Raw genomic sequence first — 14,539 nt, 5'->3', positions numbered from 1 at the left:
TCCTGTGGTTTTCCAAGTACAGGTCTTTTACATCCTTGATTAAGTTGAAACCAGATCACCAACTTACTCCATACACAAGAACAAATTCAAAATGGATAAAAGACTTAAATGTGCCCAGCTGGGCGTGGCTCAGTGGTTGAGCATCTCCCTAGGATCCAGGAGATCGCAGTTCAATTCCCAGTCAGGGCACATGCCTGGGTTGTGGGCTCGATCCCCAGTTGCAGGAGGCAGCCGATCAATGACGACTCATCATTGATGTTTCTCTCTCTTTCCCTCTCCCTTTCTCTTGCTGAAATCAATAAATATATAATAAAAAAAAAGAAGCCTGTAAAAAAAAAGACTTAAATGTAACATGTGAAACCATAAAAATCCTGGAAGAAAACAAAGGCAGTAAAGTCACAGACATCCCACATAGTAGAATTTTCACTGATACATCTCCTAGGGCAAGAGAAACAAAGGAAAAAATAAACAAATGGGACTACTTCAAACTAAAAACCTTCTGCACAGCAAAAGAAAACGGCCTCAAAATACAAAGGAACCCCATGGTCTGGGAGAACATATTTGCCAAGTATACATATGATAAGGGGCTAATTTCCATAGTGTACAAAAAGCCCATACAACTCAACAAGAGGAAAACAAACAATTCAATTAAAAAATGGTCAAAGGACCTGAATAGACACTTCTCCAAAGAGGACATACAGATGATATTAATTCTTCCAAGAGGCATATAAAGAAATGCCCAATGTCATCAGAGAGATGCAAATTAAAACCACAATGAGGTACCACCTCACACCTGTCAGAATGGCTCCATCAACAAATCAACAAACGGCACGTGCTGGCGAGGGTGTGGAGAAGGGGACCCTAGTACACTGCTGGTGGGAATGCAGACTGGGGCAGCCACTGTGGAAAACAGTGTGGAGGTTCCTCAAAAAATTGAAAATGGAGCTGCCTTTTGACCCAGTGATCCCACTTCTAGGAATATATCTTAAGAATCCTGAAACACTAATCAGAAAGAATATATGCACCCCTATGTTCACAGCAGCACAGTTTACAATAGCTAAGATCTGGAAACAGCCCAAGTGCCCATCAGTAGATGAGTGGATAAAAAAGCTGTGGGGCATTTACACCATGGAATACTACGCAGCTGTAAAGAAGGATCTCATACCCTTTGGGACAGTATGGATGGACCTGGAGAATATTATGCTAAGTGAAATAAGCCAGGCAGAGAAAGACAAACATCATATGATATCGCTTATATGTGGAATCTAAAGAACATAATAAGCTGGTTGCCAGGCCAGGCGTGGCTCAGCGGTTGAGCATTGCCCTAGGATCCAGGAGATCGAGGTTTGATTCTTGGTCAGGGCACGTGCCTGGATTTCAGGCTTGATGCCCAGCGGGGGGCGTGCAGGAGGCAGCCCATCAATGACTCTTTCATCATTGATGTTTTGATCTCTCTCTCTCCCTTTCCCTTCCTCTCTCTGAAATCAATAAAGATATATTTAAAAAAAAAAATAAACAATTAACCTTTAAAAACACACACATAATAAGCTGATGAACAAAACAGATTCAGTGACAGAAGCATGGAACAAGCTGACAAATCTGAGAAGGAAGGTGGGGGTGGGTGGGGAGAGATTAACCAAAGAATTTATATGCATAAATGCATAACCCATGGACACAGACAATAGTGTGGTGAAGGCCTGGGGCGGGGAGTGGTTAAGGGGTGGAAGAGGTTAATGGGGAAAAAAGGGGACATCTGTAACATTTCAATAATAAAGACAAAATAAAAATAAATAAATAAAAAACAACAACACTGCTTTTCTTTGTCAAAGTGACTTGGATCCTCCAGTCAGGAGTGGAATGTTTCATTTTACTGATACAGTTTCAAACAGCAAAATTTCTAATAGTCTATGACTTTAGAGAACAAAAGCTTTTGGTGTGTTAGAAGCAGTACTCACACAGAGAAAGGGGTTGTTTTTAATACTTTCCAGCTTTAATGTGTCATTGGGAGAGACATTTTTCTTGTGACTTAGCACCTGCCTTTACCTGTGCCTGTTATCCCAGCCTGGGTAATGGCAAGGGGGATTTTTAATTTTCTCAGTCCCACTACATTTTGACGTTTTCAGTGCTTACATTACAAATAAAACAGGATCTGTAGACAAAAGGCAGAGGGTTCAGAGGAAGGTGAGTGCTCCTCAGTGAAGGCCGTTGTTGGTGCCACTGTGCCCCGGCAGCTGTGCCCCGGCATTGGCAATGGACCTCGACTATCCTCTGTTATGCATCTGGGCTGTGAGCTTCTAGAGAGCTGCTGAGCCTTTCAAAGATTCCCTCTGTACTGCCGGTTCCTGGGACCCAACGCTGAGTGAACTCACACATGAGTCATCAGGGTTGCTCACTTCCAATTTCTATAATTTGTCACTCTTCCAGCATATGTAAGGTGGAGGTAGCAAGTGCCACGTGGCCCCAGAATCCCAAGGGCTGTAAAAGTGCTTTGGACTCCTGGTGGTGTTGATCAGTGAAGAATGTGGGGAGGGGGTGGTGGAGTTAGAGATGTGGGGGGTGGGTTTCCATATGTGTCAGAATCAGCTCACTCAGTCTTCATGCAGAGCCTGAAGTCATGTTCTGAGCCGCTTGCAGAATCTCTGGCCCAGCCTGTAAAAGCCAGGCCTCTCCTTTAGCTGTGGAGGCGTGGAAGCGAAGCCCTGCCCAGCACAGCTGCCACCAGAAAGTGTGATGATGCTCTTCCAGGAACATTGCAGAGTTTAAAAGAAGCAGCGTCATATTTAAATAGACTCAGCCTCTTGAACTGCCTTCACTGGTGTGCAAGCCACCTGCGTTGTGGGAGTAGCCAGCACGCGTCACTTCAGAGGCCCTCAAGTTGAGTCACTTTGCCTTGGGTGTTTTCATTGCCAGGTTGGGTGTCTTTAGCTCAGGATTCGTGGGCACATGCAGAAATGCCAGCTTTTGCAGGGCTCTAGGTAGCAGGCCAGAGTAATCTCCTTTCTCCTTTTACTGTAGTAAGTTGCTTTATAAAGTAACCTCAGCTTTGTGTGGTCAGCTTCTGATTCAGCATTATTTTACTGAATCATATAGTGACCCCTGAATCCACCGTGTAACCATACTATACCAGTTGTCAATGCAGTTTTCAGCTATTTAATGACCTGATGAATAATTCATGGGGAGGATCAGTCTGTCAGAATATACCGTGTGCCTTCAGTAGCTCTCCCCTGCAGATCTCAAGAGAGATCACAGATGCTCCAGGCTTGCATGGAAAGTGCCCTTCGCCAATGTGTCTTGAATAAAAGAATTATTTTCATCTTCAGGTAGTGCATGAAACTTTGCCCTTTATCACTGAAAATATCTCAGGACTTTTACATTTTAATTTTTATGAAATCAATATATAAACTGTTTTAAGGATACAATAGCACCGAAAGGCAACAAAACAGTGTTTCCCTTCCCTGGCCATGATGCTGCTACCAGGGTCATCTCCTTCCAATTTAGTTGTTTTTTCTGGTATTCACTTCCTCTGTCTAATTAATATACTTAACACCATGGATTTTCCATTTGTCAGCTTTACATAATTGTGCTTACTTTCTATATGGTCAGCAAGGACCTAGAGCTTTCTTATACTCCGATTCCTCTCAATATGAATATAGCACAGGCTTTCTTTTCAAAATCAATATTAAATAGTTACATTATTCAATCACTTAATAATGTAACTAAGCAGTGCAAGATGGTCAGAATTTGTTTTTCCTAGAGTTAAAAATTGCTTTTACTTTATCCGTTGGCTCAATTTTCTTTCTTTTTAAAAAATATATCTTTATTGATATCAGAGAGAGGAAGGGAGAGGGAGAGAGAAACATCAGCGATGAGAGTCATTGACCGGCTGCCTCCTGCACGCCCCCTGCTGGGGATGAGCCTGCAACCCGGGCATGTGCCCTGGTGGGGAACTGAAAATCCAACCGCAGTCTCCTGGATCATAGGTCGATGCTCAACCGCTGAGCTACGCCAGCCAGGCGATTTGCTTTATTTTCTTGAAAATTGAAATGTTTTCCCACATCTTATAACTGCTTCTCAATGAATCATTCCACATGCTGAAGCTTATCAGATAATCCATCCCTTCCACGTGGTCCCAGGAACCACCCCCTGGGAGTCCTCGGTCTTACTCTACTCCCTCTAGCTTTGCTGTACACTTGCCGTTCTGCGACCTCCCTTTTGCTGTAATATGGGGAATTCGCTTTATTTCGCTCCTAGGTTGGATCTTACTTCCTGAATTCTGTCTCACTTAATTTTTTTTTTTTTGCTAGAGCATGTCCTCCAATACCTGCGAAAGGGTGTAGTGACTTAATATGTAAACTGACTTCATTCTTTGATCAAATTCAATTGAAAGTTTGGCCAGTTAAGAATTTTGATGAGCTATAATTGTAACTAAGAAAATTAAAGGTATTGCTCACTGCATTCTAGTTTCCAGAGTTGCTGTCAGAAATCTGATGCCATTGGATTCCTTTTTGTTGTACATGACAGAAGCAGGCGCTGTTAGTGCTCATCCGTGGTCCCTCCCTGCGTGCCGAAGTCTTCTTACTTTAAGTGCCCAGAGAGCTTGGCCCAAGGGCTTTCTCAGGCCCAAGGAGCCTACGAGGCCCACGCCCGTTACCTGATGAAGGGCTAGGCAGCTTCAGAGCAGTCGTCAGCCAGCGATGGAAGGAGTTGGTCGTCAATACCCCTTGGGTGGGACAACTCTGAGGTGTGTTCTACACTGTCTCCCAAAGGTCCCTTGTGGTGTTGAGCCCCAGTTGTCCACATTAAAGCTTCTTTTATTCCTCTATCTCACCACTTTCCTACTAAGGTGTCTTTGGGATCATCTCCCAAATAAGTCACTTATACTCAACCCCTAGATTCAAGGTGTACTTCTGGGGACACCTAACCTAAGGCAGCCTGTGTTCCACCCCTCATCTCTTTTTCCTTTACGTTCTGAAATTTCACAATCATGTGTCTTTAGTTTTTGTTTTGTTTTTTTTTTTGTAAATTTATAGAAAGGGTCACTCAGATGGCACATTCAATCTAGACCTTCAGTTGTGGAGTGTTTTTTTCATTTCTTTCTGGTTTCCTTCTCACTAGGCTCTGTTCTCTTTAAGGATCGCTTGTCAGATGTAGAACCTTCCGAATTTATTCTTATTCTCTCATGTTTTCTTAAGAAAAGTAAAAGATAAAATTTTGTTTATCTGTTTGTCTTTATCCAGCCAGGATAAGTATTGTCCCACTCTTTGTCATTTTGATCTTTCTGGGAGACTTCCTCACCTTCACCTTCTAGCACACTGACGTCGTTTTTTTATTTGTGCTTTTTTGCTGGTTTATGACATAGATGTATTTTCCCTGCTTGTTACTTTTATAACATCCTCTTGTTTTGTGAATGTTATTTCTTTTTTCTAAAATATATCTTTATTGATTTCAGAGAGAGGAAGGGAGAGGGAGAGAGAGAGATAGAAACATCAGTGATGAGAGAGTCATTGATCGGCTGCAGCCCGCAACCGGGGCATGTGCCCTGACCGGGAGCCGAACCCTGATCGCCTGGATCCTAGGTGGACGCTCAACCGCTGAGCCACGTCCGGCCGGGCGTGAATGTTATTTCTTCACCATCTGCCAGCCCTTCCCCGGTCCGCCTCCCGCCCCAGTCACCACACCTGTTGGAGTGACTCGCTGCCTCCCCTGTGCTTCTACCCTCCTGTTCGCGACTGTTCGACTTGTTGCATTCAGCCTCATAGCTTGTCTCTCACTGGTGGAGTCTAAGACTTCTCAGGGCAAGACAATGTCTTTCTCTTCTCATAATTTTAGCCTGTGTCTTGTATTGAAATGTAATGAAAGCTCCTTCTAAGAGAATTAGAAATTGAAGCACTCTTTGGGGATCTAATCTGAAACAAGAAGAGGTAGCTGTAAGTTAACAGCATCGAGGAGTTAATTTATCAATTTCTAGGTTACTTAGGCACCTTATTAATTTTCTCCCATTTAGATGGCTTTTTAGCAGCTTCACCCCTTCCAGATCAGGGTGGCAAGAAACCGAGAATGAGATTACTATAAGATTTGTTACTATTTAGTAAGTAAAAAAAAAAATTAAGTATTTAGACCTGGCTGGTTAGCTCAGTGGTTAGAGCGCCAGCCCATGGACTGAAGGGTCCCGGGTTCGACTGCGGCCAAGGGCACTTACCTCAGTTGCTGGCTTGATCCCCGGCCCTGGTCAGAGCTTGTGTGCGAAGCAACCAATCCATGTGTCTCTCTCACATTGATGTTTCTCTCCCTCCCTCTCTCTCTCTCTCCCTTCCATTCTCTCTGCAAAGCAATGGGAAAAACATCTTCAGGTGAGGATTAAAAAAAAATTAAGTATTTAATTAGAAAAATGGTTGAACCTGGGGGTTTAGCTTCCATTAAATTTCTTTTTTCTAGGAGAGAGAGAGAGAGAAACATCTATGTGAGAGAGACTCATCGATTGGCTGCCTTTTGCATATGCCCTGACCAGGGCTGGGCATTGAGTCCACAACTGAGGAAATGTGCTCTTGGCTGGAACTGAACCTGGGACCCTTCAGTCCATGGGCCGATGCTCTAACCACTGAGCCAAACTGGCTAGGTAGGGCTATATTCCATTAATTTTATTCATGCATTTCTGACTCTCCCTGGCACAAATAATCAAGATCTAAGTGCTTGTTGCCAAATGCATCTTTTGTTTATTTAAGCCACTGAGAGGCTAGCTCCAAACTCCTTCTCATTGACACTCTAAACTGGTAGAACATTGTGACACTAAGGCCAAAAAGGAATTAGGTAGAGTTTATCTTTTAAAATGAACATAATCAATTTGATTGTCATTAATGGAAACACCTACAAGCTCTTACTCTGATACTCAGATCAATGTGCTTAACTTTGAAGTAGGAAATTCATCAGAAAGAACGATTTTATGCTAATTCAAAATGCAAAAGCGGTAGCTTGCTCATTCTATAGGATGCCTGTATAATGGGTCCAGGCTGCTCACTTCCCATGCTGAGGAGATGTGGGCAGCGAGCTGGCGGGCCTTCCTGACAAGCTTTCCCTGACTCACCCTCTCCTGATTTCCTGTCCGTGCCTCTGGCCTTTCCTCATCAGTCTCTTATTGGTTCTCCCTCTCCTTCCAGACTTACGTGTTGGTGTGGGAGTTCCTGGGTGTGGTCCCAACCTTTGTCTCTGGGCTCCAGACATGTGCATCCAGTGGCCCACGTTCTCTACCTTGATGTCTCATAGGCACCTCAAACCCATCAGGCATCTCCCTGCTGCCCCCTCCCACCTCTGAACACTTTACCTGGATAACTTCATCCATCCTTCAGGTTTCACCTTTATACTGACTGAATGCCTAATACGTGCTTGAATGTCCCATCCTCAGGGAACCTTTGGCTCATGTCCCAGATCAGGTTTAGGCTCCCTGTTACCAGGTAAACCTTGCCCTTCCCATAAGAGCACTTATCACAGCAGATGTTCCATGATTTCCTTTTTTTTAAAAAGTATGTTTTTATTGATTTTTAGAGGGACAGAAACATTGATGTGAGAGAATGTGAGAGAGAAACATTGATCAGTTGCCTCCTGCATGCACCCCTACCGGGGATCAAGCCCGCAACCTGGGCACATGCCCTGATGGGGAATCCAACTGGAGACCTTTCTGTGCATGGGACAATGCTCAACCAACTGAGCCACACTGGCCAAGCCAGAAGTTACATGACTTTTAAAACATGTCTATCCCTTGCCTAGCTAGCATGGCTCAGAGGTTGAGCATTGACCTATGATCCAGGAGATTGTGGTTCGATTCCCGGTCAGGGCACATGCCCGGGTTGTGGGTTTGATCCCTAGCAGGGGGCGTGCAGGAGGCAGCTGATCAATGACTCTCATCATTGATGTTTCTATCCCTCCCTCTCCCTTCCTCTCTCTGAAATCAATAATAATAAAAAAATATGTCTATCCCACTAAACTTAAGATCCACAAGAGCAGAGGTAATGTCTATCAGTGTATCCCAGTGCTTAAGATAGTGCTTGGCACATAGTAGGTGCTCAATAAATGTTCGCAGAATGCATGAACATAAAAGGATTTAATGGAATTGCTTGTAATCTAGCTGAGGAAAGACAACTTTTTCACATGCAACAGATGTTTACAAAGCAAAGTTGACAAGGAAGTGGTTAGACTACATGACTTTTAAAGTCTATCCAGTCCTGAGACTCTGTGATTCTTAACCTCACATCTAAGTTAACATAGAGCAGTCCATACATTCTGAGGTAATGCAAAGCAAAGGTGTGATCAGAGTTGGGTATGGTTAATTCAGGAATATTTCCTACCCATACAGATGAACTTAAAGCTCAACTTAAAGCAGCATTTCTCAGTCTGGGCACCATGAACATTTTGGGGCCAGACAATTCTTTGTTGTGGGGGGCTGTCCTGTGCATTGTACAGTATTTAGCAGCATCCCTGACCTCTACTCTCTAGATACCTATAGCAACCCCCCCAGTGCTGACACTGAACATGTCTCCAGATATTGCCAGTATTCCCTGGGGAGCAAAATCACCCCTGGAGGAGAACCACTGACTTCCAGGAGGAGAATAAATTGCATTGCCTGAGGCAGAAGCTTTCCAGAGGATGGCATTTATAGAGGCACTAAGTCAGGAATGAGCAAATCATGCTTAGGAAATAGCAAGATTCTCTTGGTTGGAATGGGAAGCACTGGGATAAAAAGTTGGTCAAGTTGGGGGAGAGCTGACTTCTGCTCATAAAGGGTGGTTTGGGGTGGGCATCGTCATATGCTTGAAAAATGCCAGTTCTGTGGAAGTAAAAAGTATGACTGTCAAGGGCAGACCACTGATGAAATAAAGTGACAGAAAGAGCTCCTTGGGGAATGGGTGGTGTTCCTCACTGGGCTGGGTGCCTCCTGTCTGGGCTCCGGTGGCCCCCACGTGGTGCTTCATCGGAGCAGCTGCGTCCAGGAAGCACCGAGACTGAGCGCTCCTCAGGGCCCGGCGGGCTGACCCGGCACAGCGCCTGCCCGGCACACTGACGAAGGTCATTAAACGGGCCCTGAGCTGGGCTGCCTGGGAAGGGTGAAGGACAAAGCTGACAGGAAAGGCAGCGATCTAGTTTGTTGTGTGATGTCTATCCTATTGAGTTCTTAGAATATCAGTAAATCAGACACTTTTTTTTTTTTTTTTTTAAAACAACTCCTTGTTAGTCATCAGATTTTTATTCTTCCGATTTCCATCTTTATCCCAGGCTGGAACAGGAAGAGAAAGGTGATAATTTCTGGCTTAATTAGCCGTGACTCTTAGGTGTGTATGTATGGCACATTTTGAATTATTTTTTTAAATCAGGGGATGATGTCACGAAAACTTTCATATTTTAAAATGACTTTCCCCCTGCAACATCCAAGATAAGTATAACAGGCAACTATTTTTTAAAATTAATTTTATTCCTAACAGTAGTGACTTTGGGAAACTGTGCTAATATTTCTGATGCTATTGCTGCCAAAGTATTTCTTTTTCTTTTTTTATTTCTTGCTGCCAAAGTATTCTAAGAGATCTTTCTTTCTTTCTTTCTTTCTTTCTTTCTTTCTTTCTTTCTTTCTTTCTTTCTTTCTTTCTTTCTTTCTTTCTTTCTTTCTTTCTTTCTTTCTTTCTTTCTTTCTTTCCCTTCCTTCCTTCCTTCCTTCCTTCCTTCCTTCCTTCCTTCCTTCCTTCCTTCCTTCCTTCCTTCCTTCCTTCCTTCCTTCCTTCCTTCCTTCCTTCCTTCCTTCCTTCCTTCCTTCCTTCCTTCCTCTCTCTCTCTCTCTCTCTCTCTCTCTCTCTCTCTCTCTCTCTCTCTCTCTCTCTTTCTTTCTTTCTTTTTTTAAATATATCTTTATTGATTTCAGAGAGAGGAAAGGAGAGGGAGAGAGAGAGATAGAAACATCAATGATGAGAGAGTCATTGATCGAGCCCGCAACCCGGGCATGTGCCCTCACCCGGAATCGAACCCCGATCGCCTGGATCCTAGGTCAACACTCAACCGCTGAGCCACGCCCAGCCAGACACTTCTTTCTTTTATTTATTCCTTCAACAAATATTTGCTGAGAATCTATATATTATTTTGTCCCAGGCACTGCTGGGACATCAAGATGAAGAGGCCTAGGGCTTGTCCTCCAGGAGCTCACTGAATGGTGGGGCGACAGTGACAGTGACAATGCAGGGAGGGCGGCCTGGGGTCCGAAGGAGTGAAAACGACATGAAGGAGGTGGCCTCGGAGCTGAGCTTCGAAAGGCCAGCTGGGGCTGCCCAGGAGGAGCAGGAGTGGACTCGGGTGTGTCCAGGGGAGGGAGGAGCGGGTCTTTTCTGCAGGCAGAGGGGGTGAGAGGGCGCGTCCGCAGGAGCGCGGGCAGAGGGCAGAGCAGGAGCGTGAGAGCCATGCCCATCACGCTGCGATGATAAAAAGCCAACGAAAGGTTCTTACGAAGTTCACTTTGGCCATAGTGAGAAAGGCTTGGGTCTGGGAACAAGACAGAAAGCTGAGGTATGAGGCTGACGCTGCTCATCTGCACAACCTGGGCAGGGGGCGGCACATGGGGGAGGTGCCTGGGACAATATGCACCCCCCCCCTCAATTCTTGGAGTGGAAAGGCTTTGGGAACTCTCAGTGCGATAGGACTATCATCCAATATATGAACCATATATCTACGTGGTGAAAGGTAGCCACATTTCCACGATGTTCTGCAAGAACATAGCAACTGAACATTTTCCAGTAGAATAGAAAATGACAACCAGGTTTCCCCCACCCTCCCCTTCACCAGCAAACGCGCTACTCAGCTGTGCCTTTAATTCGTCTAGGTGCGGGTCAGTGGTTAACCTGAGTTAGGGACTGGGAAGGAAAGGAATGCGATGGCCATGACAACGGAGTTATTCAATGGCTAGGGAAATGATTATAGAGTTCAGTCAGTACTTTAAGGTGAGGGTAGGGGCTGAGGGAGTAGTCTAGGATAATTCATATATTTCCAGCTTGGTCACTAACTTTTAAAATTGCCTTCTGAGTCCCTCTATGGGCCAAGAAGATCAAATTCATTACTTTTTTACTCATTCTGTAGAGCATGAACCAGTTTGGTAACCTACATGAACAACTAAATTCTCCTCTAACTGCCTTTGGGATTTTTACAAAAAGGGACCAACTTTCAAAGGATAAAGTTTACCTCCAGTAAGGGTGTGCAAGAGAACATACGTGCCCAAGCTCTGTCCTAATCTTCAAAATGTTTCTTCTTTTATCTGGAACTGGGAAAATATTTCATAATTGAAAAAATTTAGTGACAACTCAGTCATTCACTGACCTAGTGTGCTTGCTATTCTGAGAGGCTGGGACTCTCATGTCCTCAGGGCCTCTGGCTCAGGCAGTTCCCTCGGTCTGGAATGTGTCCACGTGGCCCCCTCCTCCCCATTTCCAACTTCAAGCCGGGACTCGTACACAACCTTTGAGGTCCAGGTCAAAGTTCACCTCTTTTGCCTTCCTGAGACTCTCACATCCCCGCCGGAAAAATTCTGCCCCTCCCAGGCTGTCTTCTCCAGTCGACTGTGCACTTTTTTCATGGAGGCCTTGCATGCTACCTTGAGCCACCTGCATGTTCATCATTCACACACCTAGATACAGCATACGTTTGATTCATTTGGTTGAGCTGTAGAGGGTTAAAAAATGTAGAAACCAATGTTCCATCTGCCTAAGAAGGTTGGAACCCAGAGCCCTCCATGAGGAGGCTACATGAGGGTGCCCAGCCAGGGGGCAGGGTCAGCAGCAATAGTGGGCATCAGGGTGGACTGGCATGAAAGCAGGTTGGGGCTGGGGCTCAGGGCCAGGATTACTGCAGATTAAGGAGGTGGGAGAAAGCAAAGCAGGGACATCTCTAGGACTGGGTAAGAAGTAAAATACAGAGATACATCTTTTCCATTGGTGGGTGCATACCTGGTTTACAGAGGTATGTGGGTATAAGAGAATAATGAGGAATGCTGAAGTTGTCTCACCCCAAGCCAGGTCTGGAGAAGAGATCATTTTCACATTGTAAACATCTTGCTGACCTGTCACGAGTATACATGTGTTTCAGTGTCTGAACATTGCTGACTGGTCACGAGATAACTTGTGTCTGCACTTACATTAATTTAAGTAATTTTAAATACCTTGCTGATGGGTCATGACTGAAAAGTAGCCGGCTCCATGGGTGAGTTCTAGCTTGAAATGGCAGACCAGCAAAGTGTTATATTATTCTAGATGCACAAAAAACCCACACCAGACAGGGCTTATTCAAGGTATAGATTAATCTGTCATATAGGCCTTAGGACAAGACCTCCTTACCATAACTCTCTCAGTTAGGATTTTAATTTTTATTATTTTTTACTTTTTTATTTTTCAAATATATCTTTATTGATTTCAGAGAGAGGAAGAGAGAGGGAGAGAGAAACATCAATGATGAGAGAGTCATTGATCAGCTGCCTCCTGCATGTCCCCTACTGGGGATTGAGCCCGCAATTAGGGCATGTGTCCTAACCAGGAATCAAACCGAGATCTCCCAGATAGATCCTAGGTTGATGCTCAACCATTGAGCCGTGCCTCGCAAGGCTCAGTTAGGATTTTTAAAAAAATGATTGAAACATCCTATGTGATTACTTTTAATTATTAAGCTTGTTAGGCCTGCCAAAGTAGCTCCTTTTTGTTCACAACTCTTTTACACATATTTTTCTAAGAGCTTTAAGCTTTCTGCACCTTCCCCCTACTGTTATGATCACAACAGTATTACACACTTGTAAGAAAAGCTAAAGCACGTAGAATTATGTAAAGTAAAAAATAGTCTCTTCTTTCTTCAGTCTCCCTCCCCTCAGGGTTAGTTGTGTAACTGTTGTGTATTTTTTTAAGGACATACTATGGGATTACCTGGGCCACAAGGTAATTTTCGGGCTTCGGGAATTCTACATAGAACATAGTAGACAAGGTTGTAGGCCTCCTGGATATTTTTCTTTACAAACAGTCAACAAATATTCAAGCATCTACTGTGTTTGCAGCATTGTTTCAGCACTGGGGTACCTCCATGCACAAACCAGACAATGCCATCACAGAATATATACTGTTAAAAAAAAGAAACAACAGGCCAAAATGGAGTCACTTTTGCTAAGCTATATGACCATACCAAAGCATAATACCTAATCTAATTGCAGTTTTAGCCTCTCCCAGGAGCAGAATTTTAAATCAGTCAGTCTGGGATTTCCTAATCAATACCAGTGAGGTAATCTGCATGATAAGACCCCTTCCCTTTCCCTAAAAGAAGATGTCTTTGCCTGAAATAATCCACTCTATAGTTATTTAATTTCTTACTTGCACCCTCTTTCTGCCTATAAAAACTTCCATTTTGTGTTGAGAAAATTGGATAGGCACATGTCAAAAAAATAAAACTAGACCACCCTCTTCCACCATACACAAGAATAAACTTAAAATGGATTGAAGAGTTAAATGTTAGACTTGAAACCATAAAAATCCTAGAAGAAAACATAGGCAGTAAAATCTCTGACATTTCTCTTAGCAATATTTTTTCTGATATATCTCCTTGGGCAAGGGAAACAAAAACAAACAAACAAACAAACGGTACTACATCAAACTAAAAAGTTTTTAAGCGAAGAAAACTATTAATGAAACAAAAAGACAATTCACTAAATGGGAGAAGATATTCATCAATGATACAACTAATAAGGGGTTAATATCCAAAATTTATAAAAAACTCATACAACTCAACACCAAAACAAACAATCCAATTAAAAAATTGGCAGAGGACCTGAATAGGCACTTTTCCAAAGAGGACATATGAAAAGATGCTCAATGTCACTAATCATGAGAGGAATTAAAATAAACCTACAGTGTGGTATCATCTCACACCTTTAAGAATGCCTGTCCTCAATAAAGCAACAAAGAAGTGCCGGCGAGGGTGTGGAGGAAAGGGAACCCGTTTGCACTGTTGGTGGGAGTGCAGATTGGTGCAGCCACTGTGGAAACAGTATGGAGAATGAAGTTTCCTCAAAAAATTGAAAATGGAACTGCCTTAGGTCCCAGTGATTCCATTTCTGGGAATTTATCGGAAGAAACCCAAAACACTAATTTGAAAGAATATGTGCACCCCTATGTTCACTGCAGCGTTACTTACAGCAGTCAAGCTATGGAAGCAGCCCAAGTGCTCATCAATAGAGGAGTGAATAAAAAAGTGGTGGTACATATATACAATGGAATATTATTCGGCCCTAAAAAGAATGAAATCTAGACACTTGTGACAGCACGGATGGACTTAGAGCAGCGATTTTCAACCTTTTCATCTCATGGCACATATAAACTAATTACTAACATGCTGAAGCACACCAAAAATATATTTTTTCTGATCTGACATAATTCTGATTCATTCACACGGAAGGCTATTGTTGTCTAGGCTGTTGTCATTTTTTTATTTGACAATCTAAGAGAAAAGAGGTCAGTGTCCCTGACTAAATAGTCAGGTATTGAAT

This window comes from Miniopterus natalensis, chromosome 1, assembly GCF_054644295.1.
Source record: "Miniopterus natalensis isolate mMinNat1 chromosome 1, mMinNat1.hap1, whole genome shotgun sequence".
NCBI lineage: Eukaryota > Metazoa > Chordata > Mammalia > Chiroptera > Miniopteridae > Miniopterus > Miniopterus natalensis.
This window is presented reverse-complemented; position numbering follows the sequence as displayed.